Source organism: Choloepus didactylus, chromosome 10, assembly GCF_015220235.1.
Source record: "Choloepus didactylus isolate mChoDid1 chromosome 10, mChoDid1.pri, whole genome shotgun sequence".
Classification (NCBI taxonomy): Eukaryota; Metazoa; Chordata; class Mammalia; order Pilosa; family Megalonychidae; genus Choloepus; species Choloepus didactylus.
Genome location: NC_051316.1, coordinates 118,178,634 through 118,203,292, shown reverse-complemented (window position 1 = coordinate 118,203,292; position 24,659 = coordinate 118,178,634). Strand labels below are relative to the sequence as shown.

The 24,659-nt window shown below is 43.4% G+C and overlaps 1 protein-coding gene and 1 long non-coding RNA gene across 2 annotated transcripts in view; one reads left to right on the top strand and one right to left on the bottom strand.

Moving 5' to 3' along the window:
- Positions 1–5,323, bottom strand: part of ABCA1 (ATP binding cassette subfamily A member 1) — a 129,997-nt gene extending 124,674 nt beyond the window's left edge. The window contains exon 1 of the mRNA XM_037797716.1: positions 5,111–5,323. The gene's annotated coding sequence lies outside the window, so the exon portion shown is untranslated. The remainder of the gene's footprint in view (positions 1–5,110) is intronic.
- Positions 5,324–11,321: 5,998 nt separating this feature from the next.
- On the top strand, positions 11,322–23,209 carry LOC119505607. Its single transcript, XR_005210776.1, has 3 exons — positions 11,322–11,400; positions 16,095–16,208; positions 23,010–23,209. It is a non-coding gene; the product is annotated as an uncharacterized LOC119505607 (long non-coding RNA).
- The last annotated feature ends 1,450 nt before the right edge of the window (positions 23,210–24,659 follow it).

Sequence of the window (24,659 nt, the reverse complement as noted above, 5' to 3'; positions counted from 1 at the left end):
AAAAGGACTTCTTGAAAAGCATGCACTCAAGAGGAAAACAGCTAAATATTAGCTATAATAAAAACTCAAATTAAATGCATGACACAAACAGTGCTATAATCTAAGTCCTATGGGAATAAAAAGAAGAGGCTGATTAATTTTAACGCATGTTGGGAAGGTGGAGTGGAGCCAGGAGAGCTCTTGAGGACATTGGTATTTAAATCAGATCTTAAAGTAGGTTTGCAAAAGCTAGAGGGGTTTTGTTCCAAAGCTCTTTTTCAAAATATAAAAAAGTAGGATTTCAAACTTTATGTTGTTTTAGAAACCAAATCTGATGCTTCTCCAATGTTAGAATGAGTGCTCTTTGCTTTAATAAAATTTATGGTCTCACATAAGCAGAGCAACCAGAGGCCCCATTTGAAAGCAATTTTGGATGCAAGATTATCAATCTCTGATTTCATGTATCTCTAAAACGCACCTGTCTAATAACATCTATGGTGGTTACCTATCCTGTAAACTATTTTCAGATAAAAATACTCAAATGAAAAGCAAAAGTCATTTTTTGTCAAAACTTTCATTTTTTTTACCAAAGTTTACCCTGAGATTGGTGAACTCATGGAAATCAAACTGCCAAGGATTCTACGTTGGTGCCACACTTACAAGCTCCGTGACCAGTTATCCTGTCCATACCTCAGTTTCCCTGTCTGTAACAGGAAGATAAAGTACCCATGCCATGCACTTCCTATGAGCATGAACTGAGTTCTTACCTCTAAAATGCCTAAAACAACATGCAGCATTCAGGAAGTGAACAATAAATGTAACTCTTTAACAAGAAGAAATGTTTTTTAAGTGTTTATTTCTCATGTGCTATGCCAATTAATAAGTAAAGCAGTTTCCCATCCTATTTCGCTTTTATAAAGCAGACTTTGAAACTTTATTATTTACTTTCAAAGAAAGATACCTTGAGAAAAGGCTAAAACTTGACCTCTTGGCATTAATGAAAAAAATCAGAGAAACAGCTTATTTCAAAAGAGCCACAACATAATTAGCAACAGGACAAGCAGCATTGTATTATAAAAACAACAACAACAAAAATCACCAAAGTTATAGGATTAACATCTAAACTAATAGTTCTCTTCCCTTTTTCTTTTGTTCCTTATACTTTTATAGCCAAATACCCTCTATGTGTCACACAGGAAAAAACTTTGAGCTCACAGACCTACTCATCAATATTTGACTGAAGCAAGAGTAAAGTTCTCATTTTAAACTGAGTAAAGAAATCCGAACTGAGTACACTGCATTGCCTGTTCTTTCCATGGTGTCGCAATCCCTATGCAACCAAGGACTCAAAAAGCTGGAGAGAATATGGCTGGCCACTCCTGGAAACAAAGAAAATAAGATCCAGGCTATGGATTCTGATAATACTACAGCAGATAAACATACAGCCTACAGGGAGCATCCTGGGGAAGTTCCCGGCTCTCAGAGGCTGCGGCTACACCCCACTCATTGCACAGTGAGGGATTTAAAGGACTCTGAAGCCTGCCTAACTGGGTTCAAACCTTAGTTCTGTCACTTGTGAGGAGTGTGATCAATCAAGGTAGTTGAACTGTCAGTTTCTTAATCTGTAAAATGGGGATAGTAAGTGACTCTCTCATTTAAGGATTAAGTCAGCTAAAATTTGAAAAGGGCTTGGAACCATACTTTGCCCAAAGTAAGTGTCTATTAAATTGAAAATTGTGTTAATGTTGGCATTTATGTTTATTTCCAAAGACAGTCTCAGTTTTTTGTTTAGGACTTCTCCCATCATGGTTAAATCAAATGAGCGTTCAGAAAACTCTTTTAAAAATTGATGCTGACGTGGAATATGACTCCCGGGGAGGAATGTAGACCCGGCATCGTGGGACGGAGAACATCTTCTTGACCAAAAGGGGGATGTGAAAGGAAATGAAATAAGCTTCAGTGGCAGAGAGATTCCAAAAGGAGCCGAGAGGTCACTCTGGTGGGCACTCTTACGCACACTTTAGACAACCCTTTTTAGGTTCTAAAGAATTGGGGTAGCTGGTGGTGGATACCTGAAACTATCAAACTACAACCCAGAACCCATGAATCTCGAAGACAGATGTATAAAAATGTAGCTTATGAGGGGTGACAATGGGATTGGGAAAGCCATAAGGACCACACTCCACTTTGTCTAGTTTATGGATGGATGAGTAGAAAAATAGGGGAAGGAAACAAACAGACAAAGGTACCCAGTGTTCTTTTTTACTTCAATTGCTCTTTTTCACTCTAATTATTATTCTTGTTATTTTTGTGTGTGTGCTAATGAAGGTGTCAGGGATTGATTTAGGTGATGAATGTACAACTATGTAATGGTACTGTAAACAATCGAAAGTACGATTTGTTTTGTATGACTGCGTGGTATGTGAATATATCTCAATAAAATGATGATAAAAAAATTGATGCTGGAGTAATTGGCCATCGGAAGCATTATATTTGCTTATTTCTTTAATATCTAGAGGGTAAATAAAAATGCATTTGGATTTAAGAGTATTTTAGAAAGCCAAAACATATCTGCCCATTGGTATTTTCTAGATATCCAAAAGACTCATAATTAAAAAGAGCCTAAGACAATGTCCATTCAATATTTTAGGAGGTAAAAATTAAAATAGCAAAGATATTAACAATTTGCTATCACTATGAAGCTAGCATAAGCAACCTGGGAGGATGTCTTTAAAAAAAAAGATTCAAGTGCAAAAGATACTCCAGCTCCTCTCCATAAAAGGTAAGTAGTACAGAAGATAATAAAAAGCTGAGTAGCAGAATTTCATTCATTTTCATTCATTTTTAATAATGTTTGCACTGGGACTTCCCTGAGCAGAGTCTGAAAACCACCATCCTTTCCCAGTCCTAGACAAATGCACTTCCCACATGAACTGTAAATATGCTTTAAGTCGAAATGTGTCCAGGGTCCATTACGGGCATGCACTTAGCTGTAAATTGAAATACTTATAAAAACTGAGATTTCAAATGTTCATCTGCAGGTGAGACACTCAGATCTTGGACCCTGGTCACACTGAGGTATGTCATTCTGGTCCCTTAAATTGACTGTGGTCATCAGGAAAGCTGGAGACCCTTTTCTGGGTCCTTCTAACTCTACTGATTGTTCTCTAGCAGATTCTGATTTGCTCTGCATAGCCAACATTTTCCCAAAAACCCCTATCATGAATTATATAGATGGTTTTATGGGAACACTTGGGAAACAAGCTGACAATGGAGACTCTGTACTTGAAAATTATTACACTCTCCCTAAGAGGTTCTACTCATGTGTGCACACTTACTTTGATTTAGAAGTTTCTCAAGGGAGTAATATGAACAACAGAAAGTCTCCATCATTTTGGGGGTGGGTGTGAAAAAAAAATAGGATGAAATAAAAGGGGAGATGAGACACTAAGTACTTTTGTTAGGGCATTTATAAAAGTTTTGTCTGAAAAGCAGATCAGAACTTAAGTTTGGGGCCCAAACTATTGTTAAAAGTACCAGTAAATCTCTCCTTTTGAACTTGGGGAGCATATTTTTTTAATTAATTTTATTTACAAACACTCTATATCCACCAAACATACACTCTTTGGAGAAATTTTTGTGGGGATTGGGGAAAAGGCGATAGAGGTAAAGTGACTTCCTGTTTTTCATCACCAAAGATTTTAAAAATTTCACATTTGTCTTCTATTACATGGTTGCATGTATCACCCACTCACTTTGTGAGATGTCCTTGGAAAGTCTTACTGGGTTTTATGCTGCAAAAGAGGGCAGATTACCTCCAGAGCCAAACACTTTGTTCTTTTCCGTTTGTCCTTCCTTTTTCTTTCTTTCCTTTTTTTAAGATCGTGTTTATTTCAATCTTTCTGATAAGCGTTGAGTAAGAGACCCCTGCACACAACCCTGACCCCGGCCGACGCCCCAGGAACTTTCTCTGACTTAGTGCCTTTCTGAGTGTCGGGAAACACGCTAACGAGAAACGAGCAGACCAGCTCTAGCCAGAACCCTCGGGTTTCCTCCCAGTTCCATCCTCTCGGGATCCTGATCGGAACCCTCGGGCTCACTCCGGCCACGGGGCCGATTCCCAGGCCGCCCGGCCAGGAGGCGCTGCGAGCTAGTCCCGGGCGCCGCCCGCAGCCCGCGCCCCAGCGCCCCCACCCCCGCCGCGGAGCTCGGAGCTCTGCGCCGCCCGCAGGGGTTACTCGCGGTCATTCCTCTGCACAGTCTCGCCCCAGCTTCCCCATCCGTGCCCGGCTTGAGGCTGCCCCAAGAGACAATCAGCAAAGGGCTAGAAGATTGGAGAGGGGTGCGGAATGGGCACCCTAGCTCCGGGTTTCCGCAGGCTCCCCTTCGCTTTATAAGTCTTTTTTTTTCCCCCCAAAGGAATAAAACCCGTCCCCCTGCTGCGTTAGGGACACCACCTCGGGTGCGCGCACGGGGACTGTAGGCAGGACCCCCGGGCCAAACACAAAGCCCCCGCAGCCTCAAACGAGCACTTGCGCTAGGAACCCGGTTCAGGACACCTCCTACTCCAGTTCTTGGAGAAAAAGGACGCGCTGCTTCAGTTCGGGGCACGGAGCCGATCCCCGGGTCAAAGCCCGGCTGGGACCAGCTTCCCAAGGATGCAGCCGGGGACGAAGAGCCGGCATTTGTCCCGGTGGGCGCGAGCCGACCCGCAGCCAGAGGGGTTTCCAGCAGGCTCGGGAGCTCCGGAACAAAGGGAAGCGCTTTGTGCCGGGGATCTGCCACTCTCCCGACCCCTGCAGCGCCCCCCACCCTACCCCAGCATGCCCAGGAGCCCCCTAACCCCCTACGCCCGAGGCACTGCGCCCCAGCTCTCCACGCCAAAAGATGCTTCGCGGGCCGCACAGCCGGGCGAGCCCCGAACGCAGCAGCGCCGCGTCCCGCGGTCTTTTGTCCTGGGATATCCCCTCCCCTTTTACGGCAGCCCCCACCCCATTCGCGTTGCTAGAGGTGGGGGAGCAAGGGATACCATACCTGGTACTAAGTCCCCGAAACCCAGCTCTTCCCAAAGTCTCCTCGGCCCCGAAACAAAACAAAACAATTACGCCCTAGTCATGGGAGAGCCTCTTACCTGTTTTCCACTTTTGTGTCTGCGACTCTTTCCCCCACCCCCTGCAAACCCTTCTGGAGAAGAGGGGGAAAAAAGAACAAAAACAGCCAAGCGCCCAGCGAAATTGGCGAGGGTCCTGCGACGCCCCCTGCCCTGCCCACCCGCGCCGAGGGTAGAGAGGAATCGGCTCGGAGAGGCGGGTCGCGGACCCACTCACTCTCGCTCGGAATTACCGGGTTTTTGCCGCGACTAGTTCCTTTTATAGATTCGGCTGAGCTGAGCGCAGGGGTTACTATCGGTCAAAGCCTTTTCTCTCGCTCCTCCCCGCCCCCTTCCCGGCCTCTGTTTATGTAGTTCAGTCACTCAGCACAGAGCACGTGGAGCCGCGGCCCGCCCCTTAAATAGGCGAAGTCCCTCCGACCTCCGCAGGGCCCGGGATGGGAAAGGGGTGCAGGCAGCGCCAGGGCCACGGTCCGTGCCCCCAGCCCCCGCCCGGCCTGCCAGCCCAGGACAAGCGGGAAAAGCGGGGCCTGGAGCTGCGCCCGAGTTCCAGTCCACGTTCCGGGCAGACTACAGTAGTGGTGGAAATCGCTGTCCGCATTTTTTTTTTTTCCTTTGTTAGTTTACTACTCAGTCGGAGGGACTGAGGGAAAGAGGGCAAGAGGCAGAAACCCAGCCGGGCGCCAATACTTTAGTCTTGCTTTCCTTCCAGAGGTCCAGGGTGGGGGGGAGGTGGGCCGCCCTCGGGATAGCCGGCTGCTTTTGTTCTTCATCTCAAATCTTGACTTTGATGTTCAGTCGGCAACCCACTGCCTTTGACAGCCCCGTCCGCCCCTCTCCCCCCACCCCACCCCAGGGCCCTTGGGAGAGCAACTGAAGAGCCCCCTTGCTCCTTCTTTCGGTAACTGGGAGGAAGGGGGTGTGTAAACCTCGGAACAACGTGGACCAGCCCCCTTTTTATTTTCCTGGCATCGGTAGGGTCCCTGTGACAAATCCAAGGGGCTTGTATTTCAGCCTGGATAGCTTTGGCGAGTGCAGCTAGAGAATCAGTCCTGTAAAATTATGTAGTTACTCCAGGAGCAAGAGGGCGCAAACCATTGGAGGGGCAGAGACAAGAGTACAAAGGGAGCCCACATACCATATGTCCAAATATTCAAGTTGTAAATCAAGCCAGCAAGCTGTAAAGTAAACATCTTCCAACCTCTTCTCCTCCCACCACTAGCTCCATGCTCTTCCAGAAGAACCTTCACTGTGCATAGGTGGACAAGACACCCCCTTACAGAAGCCCCAGAGGTTGGTGGGCGCTTCTGGGCCACGTCTTGAGCTCAAGGGTCCATATGTGAGTGGTTCTGTCAGCATTAGAACAGACTCAGAGAAGAGGCCCACGCAGGCCTGGAAGGGCATTTGGGGGCCTTAGAGCAAGGAATTCTGAGCTCCCAGTTACTCAGAACTCCCGGTGGTATGGTCCCAGTGCCCTGTAGAGGAAGACAGGGTGCAGTTTGAGGAGGAGCAGAGCTTTCTAGGTTTTGGTCGCCCCAGAGCCCAGGACAGTAGCCCCTCTTGCCAAGGTCAAACCCTGGTTGAGTGAGAGACTGGGCTCTGGGGTCAAATTTGACTCAACCTCAAGATCAGCCGCTTAGGTGGTGTCTTTTGCCTCCATTTCTTCATCTGTAAAATGGAGTGAAGGTGCATACATGCTGCTTCTGCCCCATGGGGGTGTGCGGAAGATGAATTTTATGGAAACCTTTGAGCTCCTTGGAAGAATGGCCCTGTAAACTCAGAAAGTGTTATTAGCTGACTATTAATGTCTTTTCAGGTCCCAGCCAGAGTCTATAAAGTTTTTCCCACACCAAACTTAAAACTCCAGGGCCAGCCAAAAGTTAAGAGGAATCTGCCTGACACTCTGTGTAGAGGAAGGCTCCCATTGTGGTTTTAGGGTGATTTTAGGACGTGATTAGGTTTCCCTGAACCGCACCCACCCCCTACTCACACTCCCACCTCCTACCTCCCTCACCTCCCTACTCCCCTTGCATCTATGACAGGACTTAAAATCCCACCACTAAAATCATTCTTTTGAAATTTTGAAGGCTCTGGCTCCTAAGAGCATCCCAATTAAGGTCATCCCTCTAGTTGTTATGACCTAATATGTAATGGAGTATGGGTTACAGCAAGTCCCATAGGGATAAAACACAGGAGAAAGAAGGCTGAGTCGAAGAGAAAGATTAAAACCCCAGAAAGGGGACAGCTATTGATTCTGAATACCTAAGTCCATGGCCCCAAAGCCAAGCTTGACCATTTTTAACTATGAACAACCTATAGTATCCAGAATCTGCTCATCTCCCACAGTGAATACATGAAAACACTGCGTAGTGTGTGGAAAACATTTCTTAGATTCACTGATCGTCACCAATACAAGCGTCCAAGTCCCCAAAGAGGTGAAGGAATTTGGCCAGGTTACATGCGGACAGACGTCTGCTGAGCCCTAGCACAAACTTGCAACAGCTTCCTATGACGAGAGTCCTACATTCCAAACATTGGAGCCCTAGAGAATGCACCACTTGAGGGAGAAGTTGGCAGGTATGCGTTCTCTCCCCCCAGTCCTCGACTGCCATAGGCTGATTTGCTCCTGAGTATACTGAAGCGAATTTTCCCCCAAGTCTGTCAGTTCCCGCTGACTCCAACACCAGCCCTTCATGCCCCACTCTAGACGACCCTTCCCAAATAAGAAAGAAGGCCCTTCCTCCTTGCCATTCTGTTGAAGAAGCTGATTCCATCATTGTGGCCCGGGTGGCTTGAGGTTCTATTCTGAGATGACCGTGGCATCTTCTAATTACAGAATCAACTTTTGGGCAGCTTAGGCCTTGGAGACCCTCCTGGAGGTCATGGAGCTGTAGAGAAGCTCAATTTTATCATTCCATGGAGACTTTTAAATTAAGGTTTGCCTAAAAGGATTTACTTGGAGATTGCTTTGATATATATAATATCTGTTAACTGGTTCATGTAAATGTACATATACACATTGTTTAAAGTATAAATAATTTTCACTACACATGTGTTTTCTTGTCTGTATGCATACTGTTTTGTTCCTGGAAACTCTAGAGTATCACAGGAAAACAATGAAGAATGAAAAAGAAAGTATTCTAAAAGTAACTTTTCAACCTGAGTTTGTTATAATTTAAAGACCTAATATCTGGAATCTTGGAGAATTCCTGGGGAATGAGAGATGTCTCAAAAAAATTTTTTTTAAAAGAAGGTAATTCAACTTTCATATATAAAGAAGAATAAAAGGACCTACAGTTCGTACTTGGGTCAGCTTAATTCCAATACATGGTTAGGCACAGAAACCAATCATCAAACCATCAGTGTTCACATAAAAAAGCACCCCATTATCTGTGGAGTAGTCATGCACTGCTAAGGCTCTCAATATCTGCTAATTCAATTCCAAGTGCAATCTCCTTCTGTATTAATGTGATGCCTATTGACACGAAAGCAATAGATTCAAAGCAATTACCACTTCTAGACTTGGGTAAGACGTTCTGCTTGTCACTGGCATCAACAACTTAGCCCGGGTCATAGACAGATATATTCCCCTGAGTTACTAGCAGCAGGTCAATGAATTATAATTCTTTTTTAAAGCCATCCTTCCAACCTGCTTCCCTTCAAGCTCTCCTTCTCTTAAGAGTTGAACTGCTTGAAAGATTTAATCTCTACTACTCCCTCTCATTTACTCCCCAGCACATTGTAATCAAATTCTTGCCCCTACCACTCTGAGTCCAAATTCATTAATGACCTGCTTTTAAAATAGAGGGGGGGTATGTGTTTATTTTTGTTTGATTATAAAATGTTTTTTAAATGTGGAAAAATACAGAGAAAAATGCCCCCCAAGCACACAAAAAGATCAGGTAATTGATCACACCAATGACCTCTTTTAAATCCCATGCTAGTGATCTCTGGTATTTTGATGCTATCGGCCACACCTTCCTTCTTGAAACTAGTCCCTCTGTTTTTCATGAATCTGGTTCTCTTCTGATTGCCCTGCCTCTTTAACTGCTCTTTTCTTGACTCCTCTTTCTTCGTATGTTTCCTAATACAGTTTTCTCTTCACATTTTTACATGCCACCTTTCCCACCCCCAAAGCAATATTATCTGCTCCATTGGATTCATTTAAAACCTGTATCTCCAGCTCTCAGCTCCTTGAGGAGGTTCTGGACCGGGTTTCCTAATGCATGGTAGATATATCCAGCAGGACCAGCAGTGTGCTGGAGCTGGCCCAAGCCAGTTCAGGAGAGCTGATTGTGCAGATCTCTTCCAAAATCTGCAAGAAGTGACCTCTACCTAGCTAGCTTGAAATCAGTCAACAGTGAGTGGGAGTATTTACACCAGGGAAACCCATAAGCACCACAAATCAGGACTTTCCTTATTTTGGAAAACCAGTCATTAACATCTACCGCTGAGCGGGACATTCTGCAAATAAATCCAAAACTAAATTTCTTCTCTTCCCCCTTAAATCTCCCTCCCCCTCCCCGCCTTTATTTCTAATATCATTTAATGACATCATCGTCCGGCCAATGTCTATGGGAAATCATAGTCATTCTTGCTTAACTTTTTCATCTCTCTGTCCCATCTTCTTCTCTCATCCTAAAAAGCACCTCCCAAATATCTCTTAAATCTGTCCCCTCGTCTCCATCCCCACTGCTTAGTCCTGGTTGAAACATCAGGGCTACTGTATTATAGTAACCTCCAACTGCTGTTCCTGACTCTAGTTTTTCCCTATTCCTATTCATCTTCTCTACTGCAGATGGAGTGATTTTTTTAAAGGCAAAACAAAACAAAAACAAAAACTCTCTGATCATATCATTTTCCACCTCAAAACACCCTGTGGTTTTCCATAGCTTACCAAAAAAAAACACCCTCAAACTTCCTTAGGAAGGCCTACAAAGACCTTTGGAAACATGACAGTTGAAGGCCTTCAAAGTCCAGTTGTATACCCTACTACTTCCTCCACCCCCTTCAATACCCCGTCTCATCCCTACCCACCCCTAATTCTACAAATTTACCACGTGATTGCTCATGCAGATTCCACTGCTTGGAAACCCTCCTCACATCTCCTCTGATGTCCTCCTATTTAAGAAGACCTTGAGTAAATTGAAAGAGAGAAAAGTTTTTGAGGTATCTTTAAACTGTGCATTGAAAGAGATGAATGGGATTAAATAACTAACTCTTTTATGCTATTATTCTAGAAGCAGGAGACAAAAGGGACAGAGAAAAGGAGAGATACAGAAACCACTTCCCTCATTAGATGGAAAGATGAGGGATCTAGGGTAAAGGAAGGGAGGGAGGGAGAGAAGGGAAGGAAGAGAAGGAAGGAAAACTTTGTGAGTACCCAAACTAAATTTAAAATATTACACCCAATTCAGATCCATTGGCAAGTAAAACAATAGCTTCAGAGAGTAGTGAGTACACTTAAAAGATTGAAAAGAAAATAACCGGAATTTGGGAATTAAAAGAAATTAAGCATTTGTTATGACAGAAGAGCTATCTGCATTCCTCTCTCCTTATTCTAAAGAGTGTTTTTGTTTTTGTTTTTGTTTTTGTTTTTGTTTTTTGACAGTTGTTAAGAATCCATACTCCTGGCTGTGATTTCGGGAATGAGGGACTTTTATTTCTTAGCCAGGGGTTTTCCTTCTCTTTGACATATTAATAAAAGACTAAGTCATTAAGAAACAAAAAAAAAATACTAGGAAATGTTCCTGATCTCTATTTTCTCTTAGATCCTTAGGGAGACAAGCCTCTCTCTTTTTTTCCCTTTGTGGAAGAGCCCTTCAGGAGGACTTACTTTTTCTGTTGTCCTCCTCCTCAGTGGTCTTGTGTTGGTTTGATCCATTCTTGCAGCTGTAACCGTCAGAGCTTGTGAAATTGCCTGGAGGAGACACATGTTCTTACCTCCTCAAAGATGAAACATCCAGGAACAGTCCTTTGTTTCCCTTCCTTGTATGCTTCTCCTGACTGATGGTCATCCAGGAAAATCGGGAGCAATTCCTTAGCTGGCTGCTTGTCCCAGTGATCTACATGTGTATGTAAATTAGTGGGTAACGGGCTCCGTTCACGGACATCTGGGGCTTCGGCGCTGCCTCTAAAGCTGGTTTCCTCATGTTTGGCTCCCTTCTCCAGCAGAGTCCGGCAGTTGGGAAGCCCTGGACGCCCTGCTGGAATTAGAAAGGAAAGATAAATTGGAAGTCTCAGCCTAAGGAATCTAAGGAAAATAAAGTCGGAGGTTAGAGAAATGAGGGGAAGATGATGTCATACTGAAGGTCAGAAAAACTGAGCTGCTGACGGGCAATTTAACATATGTTAGGAGGCTCTGACACATTAATTTACTTGGAGGAATTTCCTAAGGAAATGCCCCCCAAAAAATGGTCAAAGCCCATTCAAGAAATGTTGCTGCTTACTCACAGTCGTGAACATTTTAAAAATATTTGATCGTCTAACAGCATGAAAATTCTAAAATAAACTATGGTAAATTCATACGATAGAAATACGATGCACCAACTTCATGGAGGGCAATTTCTCTATATGTATCAAAGTGTAAAGCATGACTAAGATTTGGCAATCCCACTTGTATATTCTAAGTATTCTAAGGAATCTTTGGGTATGTGTGCAAAGATAGTACAAAGTTGTTCATGGCTGTGTTTGTTATAATTATAAAAAAATAGATACAGACTAAATGCCTATTTGTAAGGATTTGCTTTCAAGTTATGATACATAAATACAGTGGAATATTATACATCCATTTAAAATATTGATATAAATCTATAAATCTATATTTGTTTACATGGAAAAATGTTCATGGTATTTTGGTATAGTGAAAATAATGGTTTATGAATAACATACATGGTATGAGCTTGTTCTTCAAAATGAAAAGCACATGTCCAAATATATAATTATTCATAGAAAAAACAGTGGAAGAATATTCAGCAGATACATAAACAGAAGTCATTTTCTGGGTGGCGGGCTTGCAGTGATTCTCACTTTCCTCTTTGTGCCTTTTTCATAGCCTTTTATCTTTATAGTCTGAAGTATATTTTGACTATGAGTACATATCCTTGATGTTGAGCACATATTACTTTTTAAGATATTATTTTTAAAATTTATTTTCATGAAAAAAACACCTGTAAAATTTAAATGTTTGTTTTTTAGACCACTATAAAATCTTCCCTAATCAAACAGATTTATTCGCATATCATGTAGTGTCCCAAAATCCCAACCATAAATGATAGCACTTAGCTGCATATTTCTGGGACTGCTAACACAGCAATATTACTTCCATTGGTTGATTTTTCATCCTCTGCTATGTGTGGGTTACAAACACTCTCCCACATTTTTAAAGAGACAACTTTTATATTTAAAAATGCAATTCTTGGGCTGAAGGAACATAACCTCCAGGTGTTTATGTAGTTAAAAATCAAATAATGCACCTCATTGTTTGATTAATTAATTAAAATATAATTCTAAGCATATAGCGATGTGGAGGATGAAGTGGAAAGGTTATTTATGCCTAAGTTTAGAAAACATGTACTGATAGATTGATGGTTGATTTAAATATAACTTCTTGGCAAGCATGTTTGTAGAATCAAATTACTATGACTCCACGGTTTCCTTGAAGTCTCATAGTATCACATTTGTTTGCCTTTTCATGGTTTTGAGAAAATGAAGGGTGTGAACCTGCAAATTTACTTTTCATCATATCATTTTTTATGACCCACTGTTCATTTCATAGAAATGGGAGGTGACAAATAAATTGTCTGCAGAAGAAATAATTGAACTATCTGGGCATTAGCTCACTGAATCTTAGGTCATTCAAAAACTCTCCGGCACACACTGAAGATTTTTGGGAATGCCTTTTTCTTCTCAGCTGCCCACAGGATTCTCTGGTACATCTCTTCTCCAGCTTTGCCTTGGTGCCCACCTCCGGTGGAATGCTGACTTTTTCATCTTGCTTCCTTTGTTTCTCTCAGGGTTTGAGTCAATAAACAGAGTGGCTTGGATTGAACTTGGAGCTCTTACAGATTTGGATCTTCTCTTTGTTCTCAATTTTAGTTACCAACAGAGTGTAGCTTCTGATCTCTCTGACTTCCCTGCTGACTTAACTAGGCCTTTGATAATTACAGAGGATGAGATTTTTGAGGAAGTGACGTTGCTTTGGTTAGAGGTGGTAAAGCCTTTCTTTTATCGCTTTGTGACTCAATTTGTGTTCAATTACAACCACAAATGCAAAAGCAGAAACTCCAGGCTGTGATCCTTAGTGTAGAGGTGAGTCTCATTACTGACGCAGAGGTAGGTGAGAGTTCAGCTATATTGCACACGGATTCGCAGCTCAGTTTTGTTTCATCTAGAGTTAGGTAATTGACTGCCTCGTACACTCACATGCCCAGCTGCCTCCCCCGACACATTCTCAGGGTGCATGACGCACAAACCCTCTCCTGCCCCACAAGAACTTCTAGGCCAGGATTCACAAACTCAGAAGCTGCCAGGGGCTGGGCAGGTCATGCAAACTGAGTAAAGAAGGTTGTCTAGGAAAAATAGGGAATAGTAGGGACTTTGGCAAAATGGAAACTGCATGCTCCAACTGAAGAAAGCCCTTTCTCTCTTGGGGGAATGGGTCTAGTGTCATCAGATCTTCCATCTTGTCAACAGAAGTGAGAAATACAGGTTTTTGTGAGACAATTCCAATCTTGTCAATTAATTCAAATAAAATACCAATACTCCCAGCCAACACATTTATCAGAAAGCTGATGTGGGCAGTAAGCTGCCTCTGATAGAAGCTAAGGTGCCTTGACTTTTGGAGCCTAAGGGCAGGACAAGGATGGATGTCATTCCAGCAGTAGGCCAGACAAGAGTACATGGGATTTTGGGCCCCTGTCCTCAGTGGTGCTGCTGTGTGCTGGTGGCAGAGCAATCCCTTGCTGAAAATTGGAGCCTGATGGTGATCTGATTGGCCTCCCTAGATCTCTGCAGGGTCCCAGGGGCTCTTTGGCAATTCTGGGAGAGGGAGGGAGAGAAGTCTTTAAGAGATCCTAGACTTCTTGCTTATAAGCAGGTGGGACTTTGAGTGAGTAAATAGAAAATTAAAAACAGATATGATCATATTTGAACTCCAGGCTGGCGATGTGGTTCTTCCTGGCTAATGTAATTGAAGACATCAGTTGAAAAATCCACAGATTGGAGTTTTAAGGAGTAGCATGTGTTAAGTTATTGTTGGATGTTGTGGTGCAGTCATATTGTTGCTTGGGATAAGGTGTCAATCAGGGTTCTCCAGAGAAACAGAACCAAAAGGATATATATATATATGAAATTTGTTTTATAAGAATTGGCTCATGTGATTATGGGGGAAGGATCACAAGAACTAAACACGTAGGGCAGGCAAGCAGACTGGAAATTCCACTAAAGGTTGTTGTTGTAGTTTTGAGTCCTAAATACATAGGGGAGGTGGGCAGGCTGGAAACCCAGAGAGAAGTAGATGGTGTAGTCTTAAGGCAAAATTTATTAACCATAAGGCAAACTGACACATAAAGTGAACCATCACAGATAATAATAGTAATAATGTTAATAAATAGTAATAATAATAACAGCTGTCATTTATTGAGTAGTGTGTATCAAGTGCAGTACTAAACATTTCACATGTACTAACTCATCTAATATTCATAGGAACCCTCTAAGGTAGGTTCTGCTATTACCTCCATTTGACAGATGAGTAAACCGAGGCACAAAGAGGTGAAGTAACATGCCCAAGGACATACAGATATGCTGTACAAATAAGAGGGATGAATCAGAAGATCAGACAGGTAGGGAGATGTGAACAACAGCAGCTTTCACTTGGCCGTGGACCCCTAGGATTGGTTTAAAATCATCTCCCTTTATTTTCTTTTACATTTTATAAACCTACTCACCAAGAAGCTCTAGCTGCCTTAACCATTTTCACTTCTCCTGATTCTCTTCTTTTCTTTGTTAATGTGCACACATGCCTTTAAAATATGTTAGGATTTGCTGTTTCCATGCAGTTGGCAATTTATGGTTTGCCTTTACGCAATTGTAAACTTTCTCTTCCCATTACTTATCTGCAACTCTGTTTTTCATACCATTTTGCTTAGTTTATTCTAGAAATTTTGGAAAACACAAACATGCATGGAAAAAATCACTCCTAATCCCACCATCCACAGAAAATCAGTTAACATTCAGATGGGGTTTTTTCCAGTCTTTTCTATGTACAAATATCCAATGAAAATGACTAGTGAAGGCATTAACAATTTTTTTTTACTAAAGAGTAACCACATAGACACACACATAGCTGAAACTTTTCTATTTTCACTTATTTATCATGAGCAGTTTCCTATATCACTACTCTTTAAAAATATTATTTTTAATGACTGCATTTTATTTCTATCATACACATCTACCATAGTTTACTTTAGAATTTTCATGCTGTTAGATGATTAAATGTTTTTAAAATGTTCACTACTATGAGTAAGCAGCAACAAAATTTTTTAAATGGTCTTTGACCATTTTTGCGGTGGGGGGCATTTCCTTAAGATAAATTCCTCCAAGTAAAACTGAAGTGTGTGTAGATTTGTGTTACTACCACCATAATCAAGACACAGAACAACTTCATCTCCCCCAAAACTCCCTTGTGCTATACATTTTTAACCACAACATCACACCCTACCCCTGCCACCCCCTGCCAAAATCCCTGGCAACCACTAATCTATTTTCTGTCACTATAATTGTATCTTTTCAAGAATGTCATATAAATTGAATCATGTAATATGAAATCGTTTGAGGCCGACTTCTTTCACTCAGCATAATGCTTTTGAAATTCACCCAAGAAGTTGCACATATCAATAGTTCAGTTTATTTATTGCTAAATAGGATTTCATTGTATGGACAACAGTTTGTTATCCATTCACCCATTGAAGGATGTTTGTTTTTGTTTTTGTTTTTGTTTCCCCAGTTTTTGGCCATTATGAACAGAGCTGCGGTAAATGGTCACATACGGGTTTTTGTAGGACTGCAAGTTTTTGTTCTCTAACATAAACACCCAGGAGCGGGATTGCTAAATCATATGGTAAGTGTATGGTTAACATTAAAAACTGCCGAACTTTTTGCCAGGATGACTATACCGTTTTGCATTCCCACCAGCAATTTATGAGATTTTCACTTCCCAATAGCCTTTGTCAGCACTTGGTATGGTCAATTTTTTTTTTTTGCTTTATCCATTCTAATAGGAATATATTGGTATGATTATGCCCAGGTTTTCATTCTTTTGTCAACATTATTAGCAATCTTTCAAATTGTGTCCAATCTAATTTATTTTTATTTATATTTTCTTTGATTACTAGTAAGATTGAACATCTTTTATATGTTTATTGACCTTCTCTTATTTATTTATTAAAGCTTTTGCTAAACCAAGCCTTTTAACTCCCTGTTACATATGTTGCAAATATTTTCCCAGCTTACTATCTTTTTTTTCCTGAATTAAGCATATGTTTTTTCCTTCAGCATTTCTGATTTTGATGTTTAGAGATTCCATCTCCATTTCAAGATTACAGAAACATTCAACCTCATTTCTTCCAGCACGTCCCTAAATTATTTAACGTTCAGCTTTATTATTACTAGTTGCCTTCACCCCAGGCCTGGTGGGGAGAGACTCAGACCTGGGGTGAGGATCAGGGGAGTCTGCTGGGCTCATTGCAAGATAATTAAAGCTTTTTTCAAAAGTGTTTCTCTCTCAACAAGGGGTCAGTTTCACACAACCACATCAAAACCCTGTGTAAAATCTTCTGCTGAGCTTTAGGGTGAAGAAGTCAAGATATAGCAAGAGCAGAAGGATTGTTCTGATTCTTTGTGAGGACGATGGGGGAGAAGAGGAGATTCTCCCTGATGAAACTTTGCTAAGAATTCCATCTCTTTCCCCCAAAGAGCAAGAAAATGGCTTTTCGAAGAAGGCAACAATTATTTTGTAGAATGAATTGATGGTCCTGATTTGGACTCCACACACCTCAAAGAACAGTTTCAATGAGTCGGTGGGATTCACGCTGAGCTAAGCTGAGTCTGCCCCAAATGTGATCTGCAGGTAAAGTTGGAGCAAAAAGGCCCCATAATTGGGGGCCTGGTGTTGGGGAGAACCAGGGAAACAACCTACAGACGAGCAGAGAAAATAAACACGCAAGAGAACAAACTTCACAAGGAGAAAGAACATGGTAAAAAAAAAAGGTGCAAGTGAGAAGGAGCCTTAAATGGAATCAGTGGTTGTGTATTCACTCACTGCAGGGAAACTGGTAAGCTCCATAGCAAAGCAGGAGACAAGATAAAAAGAAGTTTAGGGGTCGAGGCCCACTGATCTGAGGATCCCTGACTAGGTCAGCAGCGACCTATATAGGGAGACATCAGAGCTACACTTTTAGCAAAGGCTGACTTTTAATTGGCTGTAATGTTAACTCTTTAGTAAAATCAACTAATGGTTTGTCCATGTTTTATAATTAAATTATTCTCAAACTCATCCCATTTTTAAAGACTCCATTTAAGAACCCCAGATGCTCATTAGTTATGTCAAAAATTCCAAACTCCTGTTGAATCCAGGAGAGGAACAACATATCCTCATTTTTCTTTTTCATTCATTAAGTACTTATTTAGCGCTTACTGTGTGCCAGATACTAAACAAAACAGCACAGTCTTTGCTCTGTTGGAACTCCATTCATGTGGGTGGACACAGACAAATGATCCAATAAATAACTAAATTTATAGTATGCCAGATGGCGGCAAGTGCAACGGAGAGAGAAAAGCAAAGGGAAAAAGCAAGGCAGGGGTTCAGATGGAAAAGAGTGAGCATCCCCTTGCATCTGGGATGGTGAGGTAAGGCCTCACTGAGAAGGTGTTATCCATGCGGGATGTGAGGGAGTGGCCACGCATATCTCTGGGGAAAGAGGTTTCCAAGCTGACTGACCCTGAAAAGGAGACTTGCCCATCATGTTGAACATTAGCAAGGAACCCGGCTAGCTGGGATGACTGAGGCACGGCATGGTAGGAGATGCCCATCAGAAAGGTTGGCCGGGACCAGAGCTTACAGAGTCTTGTAAGCCATGGTGAGGGCTGGGCCTTCAGGCTGAGGGAAAGAGGGAGCCACTGGAGGGTGCTGAGCAGAGTTGTGAACCACACAGCCTCTAACGAGTTCTACTTGCACACCTGCCCACCTTGCCAAAGGCAAAGGGAGGGTTCCATAATTGGCCCTGCAAATAAGGGTGTTACCTGTGTATATGTTTTATCATCAACCTCATCATCATTAGAGTGTTTACTTAATTCATATTTTTGTATCATCATCATCAAATTGTCAAATATTTACCAAGTGTCAACAACTTGGGCAAACACGCCGAAACAAGAGAAAGGATTGAGAAAATTATCAGAATAATTAGAGCCAAAAAAATAATAATAAAAGTTCTTTATGTAGCTTGAAGACGGTATTATATGATGATGGTAGCAATTGCTTTAGGCATTTCAATAAACATTTGTGGAGCACCAGCTGAGCGCCATTTGCTGTGTTAGATTCTGCCCATGCTTTAAAGGGGCTCACAGCCTGGTGGAGAGAGAAGGAAAATAAGCAATTACAACATTACCTGGAACAAGCTATGACGAAGATACAAGCCGGGAGTTGAGGAAGCACAAATGAGCAACAGCCCAGCCTGAAAGGTCTGAGCAAGTTTCAAAGAAGAGTCGACCTTTGAGTTAAAAAAGACGAGGATTTCTTCAAATTTGGATGGGAGAAGAGCTTTCCAGGAAGGCTGCTGTATTAGTGTCCTATGACTGCTGTAACGACTCGCCACAGACTTAGCCGTTTAAAACAACTCTCGCAGATCTGGAGGCCAGAAGTTGGAAATCAGTATCACTGGGCCAAAATCAAGGTGTCAGTGGGGCCACACTCCCTCCAGGGACTATAGGCGGGAATCTGCTCCTTGCCTCTCCCAGCTTGCGGTGTCTGCCGGCAATCCTTGGCTTGTGGCTGCGTCACTCCAGTTTCTGCCTCTGTGGCCACATTGCCTTGTCCTCTTCTTCTGTGTTATGCCTCTCTCTGCTTCCCTCTTATAAGGGAGCATGTGATTGCATTTAAGATCCCACTCAGACGGTCCAAGATAATCTCCCCATCTCAGAATCCCTGGCTCAATCACATCTACAAAGTCCTTTTTTGCCACATAAGGAAACATTCACAAATTCCAGAGGTTAGGACCTGGCTCTCTGATGGGGGTGGTGGTGCATTTTTTAACTGACCACAGATGTCTAAGGACAGAAAGGCAGAGGGAGCTGGGCAAAAACTAAGTGTTGCTCATTGTGGCTAAAGCCCAGGAAAGGCGCTTAGTGGGAAGTAGCAGCAAACAAGGCTGAAAGGCTGGCCAGGCAGCTCAGGAAGCACATGGGAGCCTTGCACCAGAGGGTTTGGGTGGATGATGTCCCCTCCACTTCTATTTTGGCCTGAAATGTGCTTATCATTAACGAGACCCCTCTACATTTGCTATGTGAATGGAAGCCGGCTTGTTCCTGAGGCAGGAGAATGGTGCAGGTGACGATGCTGAGACCACGTGGCCTGGTTTCAACTCCAGGTCTTGAGCCGTGAGCAGCTGAGTGACTCCGACCCAGTTATGGTCCTTTCTGAGCCCCCGTTTTCTCATTTATGAAGCGAGGGGGATAATGGTACCTGCTTGTCCTGGATTGAATGGTGCCCCCACCCCCCAAATGCATGGTCCACGTGGAACCTGAAAATGTGATGTTATTTGGAAATAGGGCTTTTGCAGATGTCATCAAGTTAAGATGGGGTCATGCTGGAGTAGAGTGGGCCCTAAATTCAGTATGACAAGTATCCTTATAAGAAGAGGGAAATGTGCACAAAGAGGCCCAGAGGCCCACAGGGAGAAGGCCATGTAACAATGGAGGTTGAGATTGGAGGGACACATCTACCAGGATGGCCGGCCACCTCCAGAAGCCAGGAGAGAGGCGTGGAACAGATTCTCCCCCATGGCCTCCAGAAGGAACCAACCTGCCAACACCCTGATCACAGACATCTACCCTCCAGAATGGCAAGACAGTAAATTTCTGGTTTTTTAAGCCAAATTACCAGTTTTTGGTAATTTGTTACAGCAACCCTAGCAAACAAAGACACTGCCCCATAGGTTTGTGTAACGATGAATGTAAAAGTGCTCGGAACATGGCAAATAGACCACATTCAATCAACACTAGCTGGTGTTGTTATTAAATTGTATTGGCATGGTCGGAAACTAATAACATGCTTTTAAACGTTTCTTGCTCAGCTGGTGCTTAAACACTGGCCCCCCTATTAGGCCACATGTGATTTTATTTTCACAGGCTTTCCCACCCCCCAAGCACAAAGTCCCTCCTGGAAAATTACTTCTGAAGCAGAGCCCCCCATTGCTCTTGCTAGGATGGTCTTGTGTAATCCCTGTCCAGCCTGGCTGCTAGTCAGTTGTAGCCAGAGCACAGCTTGGCTCAGGAGAGGCTACTAAACCCAGAAAAGTCTCAGCCCAGGGCTTCCAGATTTGGGCACCGTGGAGATGGACTTTCCACTCTAGAAAGCAGGGACACCATGTTATCACACCCTCGCACCCCCCGCCACTGGAGGCATTCCATTTAACTTTCTGAATCAGCAATCTGCCAACTCTGTGGGAGCAAAAATAATAAAAAGGTGTCAGTTATAAAACACGGGTGAGAAATCAGAAGACTGGCAGGGAATAAGTAGACAGCTGCAAGAGGCACTTTCAGGTTCCTTCCAAACTAACCACAAATGGGTGTGGTCAGTCGCCAGTTTGGCAAACTGTGTTTCATGCTCAAATTTATGATCTAGAATGAACTCAACAGAGGAATGATGGCTCAAGGACAGCAAAACATCAATTTAAGAGTTGTCTCTTGCACATTTAAGATAAAGTCCCAATGTAGGACACTCATGGAAAAACTGTGGCTAAGGCCCCTCCTTCATTTCCACAGTGTCTGACCAAAACCTGGTATTTTGTTCAACAGCACATGGCAAGAGGTGACCTGTGGCCCACATGTCACTTCTGAGCTCAAAGGGCAGGCGCCAAATGATTGAACATTCTTTAAGCCTCAAAGTGTCCAGCAGCACTTTCTGGTGAAAGAATTCTGATCATTTCAATATTTGAAAGAACTTCAGATTTCATCTTGCACAGTGAGGTCATTATGAGATTAAGGAAACCGAGGGACAGAGATGTCAAAAACCTTGACCAAAAGGAGAGGCTAAACCTGCTTATAATTGTCCCTAGGAGTCTCCCCCTGAGAGCCTCTTTGTTGCTTAGATGTGGCCCTCTCTCTCTAAGCCTACTCAGCAGGTGAACTCACTGCCCTCCCCCCTGCATGAGATATGACTCCCAGGGGTGTAAATCTCCCTGGTAAAGCAGGAAATGACTCCTGGAGATGAGCCTCGACCCAGCACTGTGGGATTGAGATGATCTTCTTGACCAAAAGGGGGAAGAGAGGTGAAACAAAATAATGTTCCAGTGGCTGAGAGATTTCAAATGGAGTCAAGAGGTCACTCTGGAGGGTATTCCTATATGCTCTATAGATATCACCTTTTAGTGTTTAATGTGTTGGAATGGCTAGAGGGAAATACCCAGGGCTGTCAAACTGCAACCCAGTGACCTTGATTCTTGAAGATGATTGTATAACTATGTAGTTTGCACAGTGTGACTGTGTGATTGTGCAAACCTTGTGGCTCGCACTCCCTTTGTCCAGTGTATGGACAGATGAATAGAAAAATGGGGACAAAAATTAGATGAAGAATAGGGTGGGATGGAGGGGACAGAAAGATTTAGGTGCTCTTTTTTACTTTTATTTTTATTTTGGAGTAAGGAAAATGTTCAAAAATTGATTCTAGTGATGAACGCACAAATGTATGATGGTGTTGTGAATAACTGCACCTGTGGATGACAGTAGGGTGTCTGAATATATCTCAATTAAACTGTATTTAAAGAAACTAAAAGAATAATGGGGGAGGAGGGGAACAGGACATTTTGGATGTTCTTTTTATTTTAATCTTTATTGTATTTTTTGGATAATGAAAATGTTCAAAGTTTGATTGTGGGGATGAATGCACAACTATATGACGATACTGCGAGCAACTGATTATACACTTTGAATGATTGTATGTTATGTGATTATATCTCAGTAAAAAAAGAAGCTTCCCCAAGGCTGTTGCAATTGACAGAGCCAGAGCCCAGAATATTTGACTGTCTGGCTGTTTGCACAACAGGATGATGAAAGCACTTGGATGCCAGCAAGCTTATGGCAAATGTCACACAGCTGAATAGCCCAGGTTTCACCAGCCCATGAGTACATATTCGGTCATATTATCAAAAGCTCCTAAACCTTGTCAGCTCTGTGCACCTCCCTGCTCATTCTAGAGTTTCTCTTCCTCCCAAAGACTTTCCTGCTCGAGCTCTTCTGCTCTGTCCTGTTTGGGGATGGTCTGCAGCCCACAGGCCCCTGTGAGAGGGGCAGACTCCCATTGCCCCAACTGCTATGCCCTGCAGTCACCCCCTCTGCTCCACTGATTTGGAACTTTTCTGCTGACCGGTCCTGAGCCAGAAGGAGCTCTGTGGTCTGGGAGCCAAGGCTGGAGCCAAGGGGTAAAGGAGGTCACAGGGCAAGTGTCATTTGCTGGGGGCCACCTGGGGCCCTGGAACAGGAGTGTGTGTACCCCAGGCCTCCCCAGGCCTTGGTGACCCCAGCTCCTGTCTCTGGCCCCGGCACCACTGCCACAGGGGCTCCCCACCAGGCCCTCAGCCCTAAGGCCGAAATGAGGGAAAAGTCTGAAGCAATTATACAGAGAATTCTCATCCTCCTGTCCTTCCAGGGTCCTTATCGCCTCCTCACCCCTCCCCAAATGCCAGTCCACCAAAACCCAGCAGGGACAAGGGCCAGCCCTCCTCCCTCCACCAGCTGAAGAACAAAAGTGCCCACATGTATGTATTTGCATGCCTACAAAGACATTCATGGAAGAAAAGAATTGCCTGACCCTGAGCTCCAGAAGGATCTGAGTCCCGGTTCTGTTTCAAAGAAGAAAAGCCTTTAGAGCTACTGGCACTGTGGCATAAACCTATCATAGGAGCTTAAACAAAGCATTTGTAGAAAAAGAAAATAAACAGATCACTTCCAAGCAATGCCTGCCTTCATTTGGGTTCCTCCGGAAGCAGAGCTGGGAAGGAACTGGGAGGAGGCCCTATATTAAAAAAGTGATCCCAGGATGTGCCAGTGAGAAGTAGGGAAAGTGAGACAGGAAAAGAGAAACCCCAGTAAAGTGTGTGTTAATCCACAGGCTACACCACAGGCCACTGAAGCTCAGTCCTGCCAGAGACCCTCTCAGAAACTATGAGACACCATCTCCAGAAGCAGGACCAGGTCTAAGGTGGAGTGAGTGAGGCTCCGAGGGCATGAAATCCAGGGGGAGCGACTCTTGGGTTTGGCCAACTTCGTCCCACCAGGGAATGGGAGGCAGGAGCTTTTCTCCACGGATTTCCATCATCTCCCCTTGGCTGAGAATTGTCCCCTTCTCCAGTAGTCCTTATGCCCCTGAGTCTAGCTCCTTGTGGTATCAGGAAAGCACTTAGGCAGAAAAACAGAGATGCAGGTGCTTGGAGTGGAAGTGTGGGAAGCTGTCCACGGCGGGAGCGACAGGAGCAGGGCAGCAACCGCCTCTGCTACATGCCCCACAAATACCAACGGTATCCTGAATACACACGAAACTCACAGGCAGACACCGGCTTTGCTAAGTACCTGGGCCTCCCACAACGCAAACAATCTCTCAAAACTCAAAGCAGGTTGAAGGCAAAACCACTCTGCACTTGAAGGTGCAGAATATAAACGATAAAGCTAAGATTTCAGAAGCATGAAGTTTAGAAAACTCATAAGATTTACAGCAGCACTTGGGTCCTGACAACTTCCCTGGAAGAAAGAGGTTGTGTTTTGTTCTGTTTCCTTTTTCCCAGGGCTTCGGCACCTGCAGTGGGCCCCACAAGGCAAAATCCAGAAAGGGTGAGATCCCTTCGCCTACACTCTGTTCCCCGTCCAAGTCAAACCTTAGACTCCACTGTTTCCGGGGAAGGAAGGCTTAACCAAACTGCAAAGAGGAACGAAAGAAGATAATTTTTGACTTTCGAGCTTCCAAGAGCCCAGCTTTAAATGTGATGTAAATGGTTTTCAAGAGTAATCTGATCTTACCCATTTGTTTCTTTTCAAATTCAACAACACTATAGTGGGCAGTAAGCTAATGAATAAATGAATGAAGAAAATCGCTGGACCAGGTTTCAGGGCCATAATAATAGTGGATTGTTGATAGAAAGGGATTGAGGTTTAAGCAAAAGAGTTGTGTAAGGATCTCAAATTTGCAATACTGTAGTAGGACAAGAGGTGGGTTTGGGAAAGAATCGGTGATGACAGAGGGGCCCCCCCATTTGTCTTATGTATGAGTTGATTATTGGAGCCCTCTACTAGAGACTTCCTCTCT